This window comes from Psammomys obesus, unplaced genomic scaffold (genome assembly GCF_907164565.1).
Source record: "Psammomys obesus unplaced genomic scaffold, mPsaObe1.curated_primary_1811, whole genome shotgun sequence".
In the NCBI taxonomy this organism is placed as follows: Eukaryota; Metazoa; Chordata; class Mammalia; order Rodentia; family Muridae; genus Psammomys; species Psammomys obesus.
The window spans coordinates 19,714,237-19,725,972 of NW_026596095.1; positions in this window are offsets into that span (position 1 = coordinate 19,714,237).

Here is an 11,736-nt window from a genome sequence, read left to right on the forward strand (position 1 = left end):
TCAGGCGACATCCTTCGGGTATCATTCACTTTTCTCTTGAGCCAGGCTGTCTCCTTGGCCTGGGTCTCACCTAGAAGATTTAAGTGCCTGGACAGGGAGCCTCACAGATCTCACTGTACCCCCTTCCTTAGAGCCAGAATTACAAACGTGAGCACCGTGTTCAGCTTTCTGTTCTATTCCCCTGTCAGTTCTGATGGTTGAACTATGGTCCTTGTGCTACAAGACCAACCCTCTACTCACTGACCCATTCTTTACCTCAGCACTTAAGAATCAGAAAACAGGAGGGCTTCAGATTTTTTTTAGAGTTGATTTTGTATCCATCCACTTTGCTGAAGGTGTTTAGCAGCTGAAGGAGTTCTCTGGTTGAATTTTTGGGGTCACATGTATACTGCCATATCATCTGCCAATAGTGATACTTTGACTTCTTCCTTTCTGATTTGTATCCCCTTGATCTCCTTTAGTTGTCTTATTGCTCTAGCAAGGACTTCAAGAACTATGTTGAAGAGATATGGAGAGAGTGGGCAGCCTTGCCTTGTCCCTGATTGGGATTGATTTAAGTTTCTCTCCATTTAGTTGGATGTTGGTTATAGGCTTGCTGTATATTGCTTTTACTGTATTTAGGTATGTGCCTTGTATCCCTGATCTCTCCAAAACTTTAAACATGAACGAGTGTTGCCCCTGTTCAGATGTAGCCCAGGGGCAGCTCAGTCTCCATGTGGGTTCCTTAGTAAGGGGCCCAGAGACTATCTTTGACATGGACTCAATGGCTGGCTCTTTGATCACCTCCCCTGATGAGGTAGCCTAAGTAGGCCACAGGGAAAGTGCCTCCAGGCAGTCCTGTTGAGACCTGATAAGCTAGGGTCAGATAGAAGGGAAGGAGGACCTCCTTATCAGTAGTCTAGGGGAAGGATATAGGGGATAGGTAGGGTGGGGCTGGGAGTAGATGAGGAAGGGAGCTACAGCCGGGCTACAAATGAATAAATTATAATAAATAATAACAATAAATAAAAAATTAAAAATAACTTCTGAAAGTGAAAAAAAAGGAATCAGAAAACATGGGTTTGCCAGCATTTTTGCTGACTGATCTGTGGCGTCTAATTTTGTGGCCTTGAAAAGTGAAGGATTTTGTGAGGTTCAGTTTTCTTGCCTGAGAAATGGGAATATCTAATACTTGTATCTTAGCCTAATTTGCCAATGTTCAGGTAAACAGTTTTTAAGTGAAAAGCACCATGCATACTTACAGATAAGATATTGTTTATCTGGATTGTAGACATGACGTAAATGTGGGTTCTTATTTAGGACTTTCTAATTTATCTTAGATAATAAATTCATTACTTATCCTCTTAAAATAACGGTAGCTTAAGGGCCCCTGTCTTGAGGTGTTTCTTTGTATAATTCAAATGTGAAGAGGTGGTCAGCCTTCAGGCCTTGGGAAGTGGGCATTTACCATAAAGTTGGAGACCCAGTTTGTCAAGTTATCACAGGAAGACTTTTAAAGGGACTTGCTTGGCATATTTTTCTGAAACTCTATAGCTGACATGAGTGATGTTATGTTTACATGACGCCCTGACAGAAGGGGTGACAAGATAAAAACTGTGTGACCCAGTTACCTTGGCATCAGTCACTATGAGAAATAAGTCAGGGATGGTGTCATCTAACTTTCATTTGAACCATTGAACAGTCTGATGGGTTCCCCCCATTTGAAAATAATTAAAGATCCACTAATTTCATTGTCTGAGTTACTCACTCAGGGTAACTCTCTCAGAGTTCCATTCTTTTTCTTGGTAATTTTCTCATTAGAGCAGAAACGGCACAAGACGTGTCAGCACAAACACAAAAGTTTCTGTAAACAGAATTTGCCAGTTAGTCATATGCCGAATGTCTGAGGTGGAGTGAAGATAGGGCAATAAAAGATTAAGCTTTCAGGGAAAGACTAAAAAAGATGTATCTTTTACTAAGCCTTTCTTAGTCTGCTTGAGTATGGAAAGAGGGCAGCAAGAGCAAATTTGTTAGAGGTAGAGATGTGTAAGAAAATAAGAAATACAGTCAGTAGAAACTGTGGTTTATGGACAATTTTACTTTTTAAAATGTCCCTACGACTTTGAATTAAGCAGGTAATGTAGTTTTATTTTAAAGGAAAAAAAGAGAGAGAGAGAGAAACATACTAAACATTTAGTTTTAGAATAGCTCTTACCTTGCACTGCCATGGCATCATGGCTCCTGCCTGAAAGAGAAGATGAGTTAAATTCTGAGCTCTGCTTACACCTCCCTCTCACCATGAGAAGCCAAAGACCTGCAATAACCTGCCATAAGCAATAATCACCAGAACTGCCCAGTTAAAGTTCATACCACAGATCTTGTTTGCTAAAGAAGTTTTAACTTTTCCCTGCCATGTTTGGTCCTAAAGTCATGTCTAACCGTGGTGGAAATTGCCCCTGATGTGCATGGAACTCAAAGACCACCCTCTCCATTGTTCTGGGAGTCGTTTGGACTACCATGACCAGTCATTCTAAAGAAAGACTTCCCGTGTCTGGTACATGAGGTTGTGTGAATCTATGGTCTGCCTAAGTGGCTAAACATGTGTGTGTTATAATTTTATTTAAACATAAAACAATACGATTTCTTGATGTTTTATCAAACAAAGCCACGGGGAGCCCAGCCCCAGTGAGTATATCTACAGCACAGCCCCTGGGTCTTAGAGAACATTAAGGAAAGGGGGCAAATATTGTAAGACCACAATACCAAGAAATCTGCTGTGAAATGGTTTTTGCTAGAAAAGACTGAGCATACAAGGCTGGAACAACAGCAATATCAATGGAGATGGTAACATAGAAGGGAAAAACTCCAAGAGGTCTCACCCTCAGAGAAAGAACTACAGGCAACTAATGACTCCTGTAGGAGACTATCTCTCCCAGGGACGAACCCCTTATTGGTTGTTTAAGGCAGGGTGCTCAGTCCTGAAACCATAGATACATATGTCAGTTTTGTCAACATTTATTAGATTAACACACACGCTTGTTTAAAATAAAAACAGATAAAATTTAAATTAATGTTCCAATTGAAACAGAATTACATCACTTTCCCTCTTTCATTGCCTCTTTCCAGCCCCTCCCAGCTACTCTCCATGGAACCCTTTTTATGTCTCCAGTTTTCAAGCTGATAGCCGCTTTAGCTTTGATTATTATTGTTACATGCATGTATATACACATAATATGATATAAACTAGTAAATGACAAAAAGCTGTAATAACCATCAAAGTGGACCAAGCCAGAGACATCAATAAGCTCACTCTTGCCTCAATTATTTTTTGGACACTATGTTACACTAAAGCAGCCAATTATGCGCTCTTTATTGAAACAGGTCTTCAAAGCAAGGTGGGGAAACACCATTGTTCTGTCGCTCTCCTATCACGTCTCGGGGATATGCAGAAAGCTGTGATTCCCTAGGGAAGTTACCGAACCTCTCTCAACATTGGTTTCTTCATCCGTAGCAAGCAGAAATAATAAGAGCATTTGTCTCTTATCAAGTTGTCAAAACTCCTTCACGTTTATAAATAAAACAGTTTAAAGAGTCACAAATGATAAATAGTCTACATGTTCTACATAGTATAATAAACAACTCAGCAGTGGAAACTCTATCTGGGTAAACAGACTTTTAAGATCTTAGAATGGAAACAGTATCAGTTTTCTTTGAACATTGCAGCACCATCTTTAGCCACCTCCATTTTGTTTTGTTTTTTCCTTATGTGCACATTCTGGTTCCCTTGACTATGAATGCAGACCTCACCAGAGCTTGTTTCCTTCTTTTGTTTTCCTAAATCTATCAATATGATGGTATTGAATGTAGAAGACTGAAACAAAAAGAGTAAAATAAAATAAAGTTTATGGTTATCCCCCCCACGCAAAGCGTTATCCCACTACAAAATAAAGATTAGACTTTGGCTCTGCTTTAGAAATAGTCTATACCTATCACACAAACTAGCAGAAGTTCACATAGTGCTTACAAGTCGTTGCAAAAGAAGGTATCTTCCTTTGTATATGGGCAATGGTTAATGAAGGGCTGGAGCGAACGGGTGCAGTTTGTGAGAGATGTTTGTAAATCTGTATATATCTGAACTTTCAGGGTCAGTAGTGACCTCTGAAAATTAGCCAGCTTATTGTTTGTTTAAAAGAAGTATCTAGGGAGTCTCCAAGCCTCTAACCAACCAAATATTTTCCTCCTTTTTATTTCTTCCACATGTCACTCTATTTCCATCTTCCAACACATATATTAAGTACACATACACATTAATCTGTATTTATTTGCTACTCATCATACAGACCAAACCTATATCCATGTTCATCTGTATTGACACCTACCTCGTCACTTGGTACCTGGAAACCACTCCATGAATGCTAGCAAGTGCCTGCAAATTGTTATTCTCTGGTTCTTGGTTATTGGTTTGTTTGGCTTTACTTTGCTTTTGCTTTGTCCAGAGAGATAATTGTTGACCAGTCCCCAGCACACTGGTAATGACCTTTGAACTGGGAGAAGAGTGTTAAAAATAAAGAAAGCATATAAACTTCATAAGTGCTAGTAAAAATTAAATGACATTTTTCTTCGATAGGAACTTAAGGTTTCTCTGGTAGTCTCTACCCAGTTCTGAAAATATAATAGCCTTCATTACTTTCTTTTAGAATTTTATTTAAATTCAAGCTCATGGTATCAACATATGCATTTCAAGGGTCATAGAGCTGTTCATTGGTGGCCTCACAGACTCGTTTGGTCATGGACTAACGCAGTTCTATGCTTTTTTTTTTTTTTTTTTCCTCATCATTAACCCACTTAAAGTCACTATTGTCTCTTTTACTGTATTGGAAATGTTTTATTGCTTCTGCCAAATCTGGACCTTGGGAAAACCTAAGAAACTAACTCAGCACAATTTGTACACACACTTTCCGCTGGTCTTTGAGCCCCAGGGATGGGGACGGCATGGGAACACGGATCACTTAGTACTGTCCCGCTCTGAACCCCTCCAGTGTGTCTGGGTGTAGCTGACACCTCCACTTGCTTTTGGATACAACAGAGTTGTTCCCACAGAATTCAGCCAAATGAGATGCTGTTTTTTGTGTTCTCTTGTCCTGCCCTGGGGATAAACTTTAGTTATATAAAAATATTTGCTTCTATAGCATTATGTACCTTCTTTTTTTCTAAGTTATTTACACTTAAAGGTTATTTAAAACTTAACATTATGAATCTTCAAAGAGTTTCCCTTTTTTTCTACTTCTTTTTCTTGACATGAGACAGTACTTCTAGAGATATGAGCAAACCATTAGAGACAGAAATACAATAACTCCCCAAAACTGTAAGTGCGTATAATAAAAATATCAAGTCTCAACCAAGGCTGCCTTTACTTATTTTCTTGTATGACAAGGGCAGAAAGCTCTTAAGATAATTGCATAACATACACTTTATAGGTAGCTGTAGAGGCAAGAGAGGAGTTTAAAGAGTGTGTGTTGGAATAGCTAGTGTAGAATGTGACCTGACACCTTTATCATTGGGGTGTAGTTAAAGAGACAAGAATAGCGACAGGAGTTAAACAATCAGCCAAAATAAGAAAGAGGAAAAGCAGGAGGGAGAGGAAGGGGGGGAGAAGAAGGAAGAAGAAAAGAGGGAGGGGAAGGAGATTTGCTTTATATATTCCATATGTAATCTTACCTTTTTCTCTTCAGCTTGTGAAATGAGTGAGCACATATATCTCAGGGGTACATAAAAGTTGAGTCTTTTGACTTTCCATTTTAAAAATTGGCACTGAGGATTAAATTAAGATTTAATCAGGAATGTGAGCTGGCATAAAGATTCATTAAATGCTCTAGTTCAACAGTGTCATAGAGTAGTTGGGAAATCTTAAATCAAAACCTTCCTCAATATGTCCTTTTTTTGGACACATTCTGCTCCTATCACATTCATGTTTTCTGCTGCCCTTTCTAAACTTTCTCAATATTTCCCAGCTTCTAACTTCCATAACTACGTAAGAAGATAATTAATCATTATGTGTGTGAAATCAATACGTTATTGCACTTCCCAAAAAGAAATGTCACACAGAATATTCTAAATGAAAGAACTGGTCCTGAGCCCATTCTATTCCAAAAGGAGGATTCATTCAAATTTATCTGTTAATCTTTCTCAGAAAAAAACAAATTTTATAAGAGTTGGCTGAGGACAGACAGATAATATAACATGGAAATCCCTTACATGATCACAGCAATTCTCTAGAGCATGCTTACTGTTAATTTATGACTTTGCGCCTTCCACAAGAACTGTGGGGAGGAAATTCTTCTAGGCATACTTACTCTTTTGAATGTGAGTTCATAAATCAAACAATGTACTCCTAGAAAAATTATAAGCAATATGCATTATTTCAAATAATTACTAGATTCTCCTTGACTTCAAAGAGGTAAAAGGCAACAATTAGTAAAGAGATGCTTGACCAGAAAAAAAAAAAGTCTGTGAGAGTGTGCTTAAAATGGTGTAGCAAGACAGAAATTAGCAAAAGAAATTAGTTGGCGAGTCAAGGGTCAACTCAGAAAAGGCTAAAGCAGCAAGCAAACTGAGAATAAGATCTCCAGATGGGCACACTTTTACTCAACATGCTTAGTACCTTACACAGAAAGAGAGATGGTTTACATTGAGGGATAATATGTATTAAACTAGTGGGATGGTTCAGAGGTAAAGAGCATCTACTACTCTTACAGAGAACCAGAGTTCCATTCCTAGCCCTTACTTCGGGTGGTCTACAACCTCCTGGTTCTAGGAACCCCAAGCACCTTCTTCAGGACTTTGTGGGCGCTTGCATTCATGTGCGCACATACACACACACACACACACACACACACACACACACACACACACACACTCACACAGCCCCCACACACACTGAAATGGATCTTTTTTTTAAAGCATAGTATAATAAAAATGACTTTTAACCAGAGGGAAATACTAGACTAATACCAGGTTTTTGTTTTCTTTTAAAAAGAATTCCAAAACAACCCCTTCAAAAAGTGACAAATAGACTTAAAGACATTGCTATCCAAGACTATGGAAGAGCCGTATGTAGGGCAGCCGAAGAGACTGCTGGCTAGGACCCACACCGGCTATGCGCAATGCATACACTACGCACATCCACCTTTATAACTGTACATATTACTCCTACTCTGTGACACCTTTTTAACATCTTTTAAACATTCTTTTTTTTTTCAGCCTGTACCAGTTCAGTTACATTCAATGAACTGTGTGGAAGTCGTGCTTGGCAATGGGGCCCCACCCTCAGTTTTCAGAGAGTGGCCTTCTACCCTAGCATCAACCTCGGTCAGTTAGGGATCTTTTTCATCTTTAAAAAGGCATAGAATGACATGTAAGTCAAGCAGAATGATGGAGAAAATAACCATGTTTGTCTTGTAAGCTCCTTGGGTAGATAATACACTTGTATTTGTCACTCATTAGATATTCTTACAAACCACTTAAAACCTTTTCTGGAATATCGTTTCTTGTCACTGACTTAATAACATAAACAGATTGAGTACACACACATACTGAAATGAAACTTTAAAAAAACCAACAACATACGGTTTTAAAAGACAAACAGTTGGGTTTGGAGGCAAAGAAATCCCAATGCAGGATTTAAACATATTACTGAAAACCTTGATTTTTATTTAGCTGTTCTTTCAGTGTGGGGATCAAGCTTCCAGCATGCTATAAAAGTGGAGGTCCACCGAGATACACCTCACTACTATAGAAAGCTTTTTAGATGTTGGTTTCCTCATCTGTAAAATAGGAGCAGAGTTAAATAAGCTGTAAGATTGTTACAGTGTCTACAGTACCACCTTGACCTTAGCCAAAAAGCAAAGAGAATCTTATAATGTATAAGATGTAGAAGGTAAACTGATGATATAACTAATCCAGAAATAGTATTAGCTCACCATTGTTTCTTTCTTAGTGTCTTCTGCCTTTCTGTTGTTGGACATAAGTAAAAGAAGAAATCTGATTCATCATTCAGATCTAGAAGGTCGCTATTGAGTATCTACTTAAGTCCTTTGAATGATAGAACCTGAAGCAAAACTTGAATTGTGATAATTGTTTGGGAATCCTCAGAGTAGCAAGATAAAAACAGCCACAAAGAAGCTATTTTCATGTAAATAACTCCAGTTGTTTCACCAACACGGACTTAGGCAAAATCTTTGATCTGTTGCTGTCCTCTCTATTTGCAATGAGTATTGATCGGCTCCCAAGGAAAAGTAACACGGCAGTCAGACTTTTCTTCATAATATGTTTTAATTTTATAGAAAATAAATAAATAAATTGCATTCCAACCACAGTTTCCCCTCCCTCCACTCCTTCCCTCTCTCCCACATCAACTCTTCCTCTCTCTACCCCCCAAAAACCAAAAAAAAAAAAAAAAAAAAAAAAAAAAACAGAAAGAAACAAACAAATACACAGGCCTCCCAGAAATATCCAATGAAACATTTCCTAACAAAATACAATAAGACTGGGCATAAACCCTCATATCACGGCTGAGTGTGGCCACCTAGTAGAAGAAAAAGAGTCCGAAACACAGCAAAAGAGTCAGAGACACTCTGGACTCCCATTGTTGGGAGACCCACAAGAACACTATGCAACACAGCCATAAGGTATATGCAAAGGTCCTAGGTCAGACCTACACAGAGTCCATGTTTGTTGCTTCAGTTTCTGTGAGCCCCTATGAACTCTGTTTAGTTGATCCTGTGACCTGTTCTCATGGTGTCCTCAACTCCGCTGGCTTCTACAATCCTTGCTCCCCCTTTTCAGCAAGGCTTTCCTGGCTCCAACTAGTGTTAGGCTGTGAGTCTCTGCATCTGCTCCCTTATGTTACTGGATGGTGCCCTTCTGATGACAACTGGGCTGGGCACTCATCTATGAGAGTAGCAGAATATCATTAGGAATCATTTCATTGAATTTTTTTTCCCCAGCCATATTTGGTTCTACCCTGGGTCTCGTGGCTGTTTTTACTCTGGTTCCTAGCCAGCAAGGCAGTGTTAGGCTGGAATCTGAGAGAATGACCCTAGTAAAGGCCATACAGAGCCTGAACTGAGCATCTTCTATAACTAGGCATGTGAAATCAAACTCTCTTTCCCAAACCATTTAAGTCCTTACTGTTGGGATGTTGGGAAGATGAGGATAAGAAATACCTCCAAACATGAAGAATTATTTTAAACATGGGGAAACGCCTTTAAGCGTGAGAATGACCTTTGTAAAGGTATATAGGTTTATCCATTTATTGTATACTATATATTATTTGATAAAACTTTATAATGTTTTGATTATTCTGGCTCCATAAGTACATTAGCTGTGAGATTCTCAGCAAATGACCTCACCTCTTTGTTCCTCAGTTCTTTCATCTACAAAGCTGGAGGTAATAATTACTTTTATGATTGGTAGAACTAACTACAATAATTTACAAAGTGATGAATTTTATCAACTTAGATATAGACTTCATCACATTTGATAGCATCAGGAGCAGAAAAACTTATAATACAGAACAGTTCAAGATAAATTTGAGCCATACATAAAATTTGAGCCATACATAAAATTTATTAACAACAATTTAATATTTTGGCATATCATGTACCCACAAATAGAATCCTGTGTACATGCAAAAAAATATATTGGTCACCCAAATTAGCTTTTAAAATTAAAATAAGTCCTCTGTTTTCTCATCTTAAATATTCAGCTTTATTGTACTTAAATGTAAGATCTCACAGAATGTAAATAAGCGCCTAAACTATAGGTCTTTTAATAGAAATAAAGGTATGTTCTCTGAAATTACATTTCAAAGGCAATTAACAGATATGTCCTTAGATATTTTTGTTTTCTTTTCTCTTGTTTTTGATTTGAGGTATTATCAACTATCATCCAAGACTTGAAAAACAAAGAAGCATTTATAGTAGTCCCTGCCCTTCTTCCTCTGTTCATTTTAATATTTATTATTATTGTTGTTCTTATCATTATTTATAATTTATTCACTTTGTATTCCAGTTATAGCCCCTCCTTCATCTCCTTCCGCTTCTTCCCTCCCTCTTTCTCCCCTCTCCTCCTTCCTCTATTCATTTTTAAAGATATACTATTTTTTCCATATTGTTCAGACTTACAACATTTATATTGTGATTTTTAATTATTATCACTCTATTTTTTTTGAATCCCACAGTAAGTCAACATTTAAATGAACCCAAGTTTCATTGCTTTTGTTTTGATCTCCTTTTTTTTTTTTTTGCTATATTGTTATTTTTTGTTTCTGTAAAGAGTCTCATGTTTTATAACTTTTTTTTAGCATGATTCCTTTTGCTTCAGTTTTGCCTTCATTGTCTGCATTTTATTATCAAGTAAATCTTTTCAAAAAGGGATCAAATGTATTTTATCCCTGTGCCCGCCCTAAATGTTTGTCTCTTGCGTTTGTCCTCAGAAGAGAACTTGGCTTGGGAAATAATTCTTGAGTGCAGCTCAGATTCTTCCATCATGACTTTTATAGCCATTGCACCACTGACTTCTGGCATTAAGCTTGGCACAAGTCAAACCACAACCCACCCACCCCACCCCCTTCAAGCCCTAATGCCTGGATTTTATCAAAATTTCTCCTTCAAGGAGGTTTCTACGTGTTTTATTCATTGAGTTTCCATGTCCCGAAGTTTCTGCCAGTTGCTTCTATACTTGCGTGACAAGCTGATTATGTGTGATATTATGTGGTCACAGTTTCTTTGCCACAATACTGAATACATGTTGCTTTGTTATCTTTTGGTTATTGTCTATTATGGAGCAATATAAGGCCCGTCTGTCACAGGAGGAAAAACTAAAAACCCGTTCTACTGTTAGAGTTTAATAGCAATGTCTACTTGGAACATGGTATAAACTATCATATAGAATTATTTTTCTTTCAGAAAATTATCTTCACTCACACCTTCATGGAACTATCTAATTCAGGTGTTGGATATCTTTGGTCTTCTCCCATGTTCTGGAATCATAGGCTTTGCTTCAGTGTAACTACTTAACCTATGTTCTCATGATTATATTAAATCTGTTAATATTTACTATTTCAACCATCAACTGTGTCAACTATTTCTAACCTGCTTCCCAATCACATAATAATACTTTCTGGTTTTGATTTTTATGAAACAGGGTCTCACTCTGTAACTCAGCGTGACTAAGAACTCACTATGTAGCCCAGGCTTGTCTCAAACTCACAGCAATTTTCCTGCCTCATCCTCATGACTGCAGGATTATAAATATGAGCCATAATGTGCAGGAACAATAATATCTTCAGTCTCATTTTTTTCTGTTCTATTTATAATCTACACTTTTATCTCTTTATTATTTTATTTATTTCATTGTTCAGGCTATGATACTGAATCATGGTTTCATTATTTATTTTTATAAAAGCAAACACCTAAAAAAAAAAATCCTTACATCTCATGTGTTATATTTTCTAAAACTAAGTTCTCTTTTTTAAAATATTGTGTTTCTTATCTCATTTCCTTTATCTTGTTATGCTGAACCCAGACAGCTATGCTAAAGCCATTACTCTGATAAATACTTTTTCTCTATAATGTTCTTTCCTCTCATATAGCGACTGATTCTGTTGCTATGTTAAAGAGAAGAAAGGTAGGAGGAAGAGAATGGGAAAGTTGCTCAAATCTCAAAGATTACTGACATCTTTGTTAAATCATGTTG